This window comes from Austrofundulus limnaeus, unplaced genomic scaffold (genome assembly GCF_001266775.1).
Source record: "Austrofundulus limnaeus strain Quisiro unplaced genomic scaffold, Austrofundulus_limnaeus-1.0 Scaffold143, whole genome shotgun sequence".
In the NCBI taxonomy this organism is placed as follows: Eukaryota; Metazoa; Chordata; class Actinopteri; order Cyprinodontiformes; family Rivulidae; genus Austrofundulus; species Austrofundulus limnaeus.
This window is the reverse complement of record NW_013952545.1, coordinates 823949-826559: the sequence shown is the minus strand read 5'-3', so window position 1 is coordinate 826559 and position 2611 is coordinate 823949.

Here is a 2611-nt window from a genome sequence, read left to right as displayed (position 1 = left end):
GCACGCACGCACGCACGCACGCACGCACGCACACCCACACACACCCACACACACACACACACACACACACACCTACTATGTCTCTCTATCCTTGTGGGGACTTTCCATTGACTTCCATTCATTTTTTTTGGAAATTTTATATCCTCACCCTGACCATTTACCCTAAAATTAACCTCACAGGTTAACCTGACTCTAAAACTAATTCACACCTTGGTCCTAAACAAATGGGGTCTCGACTTTTGTACCCAAATGTACCAGTCGTCCCCAAAGGTAGGCATTTTGTCTTAAAATTGCCCCAAATGTCACCAGAAACACCCCCCCACCCACGCACACACGTTCTTGTACTTGCATCAAACTGAGGACATTGTAATGACTTCCATTCATTTTTGTAACTGTATTCATGCCTAACCCAGACATTTTCCCCAAAACTAACCAATACATTGATGTCGCCAGGAGGTCAAAATGTCATAGCCCCAACAGAACGTGAACATTTTCCTCATTTTAGTCAGTGGGTTAGGGCGGGTCACCATGCACGCCCCCCACTACTGAACGTCTCTGGAATTAAGGATACGTTTTGCATTTATTTCATCCATTCCTCAGGAACAGAAGATTAGAACTTGTGAAATTCCATTGCACGTTGTGGTTACTCCTGCTTCTTTAGTTCAACATCTTCCTCCGTCCCAGGAGAAAACGCTCAGCTTCAGCAAACCCTCAGAAGTCATCTGAATTGAGCTGCCAAGTCACATCTCGTCTCACGACCCCGAGTTTGTTCCAGTTTAGCGAGGTCCACGTCTCTGCAGTCGGATTATCTACATCTTTATCATCACGCATCAAGGTCTGCACCTGAAACTGATCCCTGATATTCATGGCTTTTGCATCAAACAACTTGTTGGGCCACATTCCCCCCCGCGACAGAAACTACTCTGCAGCGGTTCTTCAAAAAACAACAACAAAAAAACAAAACCAAACCAGTAGGCAGGGTGACATTATTAATCCAGACAAACTGGCATGGGCTGATTTTTCTCCGCCGGTTGTTTGATGTATTAGAACGAGCAGAACGCAGGGATGGAGCTTTTTCATTGGCATCTTGGTTGATGAATAAAACATCAGAGTTGGAACAGAATTGAATTTTTTGAACGCAGGAGCAAAATGGTTATGGCCCACAGGACACTTTACAGTCTGTGACCCTCTGCAGAAAGGGTTTTAACGACAGTCAGCTGTTTCCACAGTGTCCTGCATGCACAAGGAGAAACTTAGAGGCCATAATGCGAGCTTTACAAGTCCTCATTACCCGTGCCTGTTAATGCAAAGCTAAATCTCATAGTGTGATGCAAAAAGGGCAGAAAGCGATAGCTTCTGCTCCCCGGTGTTTCTGAGAATCACTCCCACTTGACAAACCATGAGTCGGTCTGATTACAAAGCCCAGCTGAGGGATGCATTCCCATTAACTGCTAGCAAATATTTTCGCACCGAGTGCCAGATTCCCCTCTCTTTGCTTTCTGCCAAAACAATGTTAGTCCAGGAAGAATCGGGGTGGCAGCATGTTGAGCAATGAGCTGACGAGGACGCTGCAGAGTGCTGCATCATGAAGAGTCCACTGTCACAGCAAATGAAAAGACAAATAAACAACAAAAAAACGCCCAGTTAGCTTCAGAGGGGAGAGAAAATGTGATGCACACAAGAAATGTCCTTTTGTGAGAGATATTTATGTATGTGCACCATTTGTTTTATTTTTTTTCTGGTGGAGATTTAAAAAGTGCCTCTGCTTTGGTGTCACCCTCGCCTGTTGGTAGCAGTGACAGTGCATTGCCTCGCCCATCTATCCCAGTGATAAAGTAGGCTGTCACTGACCAGAGCAGCTCCATGCAAGCACAATGAGTGGACTCATGTATAACTTGGCATTTTGAGAAATCCCAATCTGATGAGTCTGTTAGGTTGTTACAAACAGAAAGATGATGACATTTTATTTAGGTAGAATTAGCATAAAATGTTAAATATCACCAAGATGACATGTAGGAATGTATCTGTTGCCGTTTCAGCAGCAAATTCTAGATGTGTAGCTGTTATATATGCATCTATCCATCCATCCTCCATCTATCCATCCATCCATCCATCCATCCATCCATCCTCCATCCTCCATCCACCCATCCTCCATCCACCCATCCATCCATCCATCCATCCATCCATCCATCCATCCATCCATCCATCCATCCATCCATCCTCCATCCTCCATCCACCCATCCTCCATCCACCCATCCATCCATCCATCCATCCATCCATCCATCCATCCATCCATCCATTCATCCATATATCTATCCTTCCATCCATCCATCCATCCATCCATCCATCCATCTATATATCTGTCCATCCATCCATCCATCCATCCATCCATCCATCCATCCATCCATCCATCCATCCATCCATTCATCCATATATCTATCCTTCCATCCATCCATCCATCCATCCATCCATCCATCCATCTATTCATTCATCCATAAATCTATCCTTCCATTCATCCATTCATCCATCCATCCATCCATCCATCCATCCATCGGGGCGGCTGTGGTAGAGTGGTTAGTGGAGTCAACCTGGAACCGGAAGGTCGCCGGTT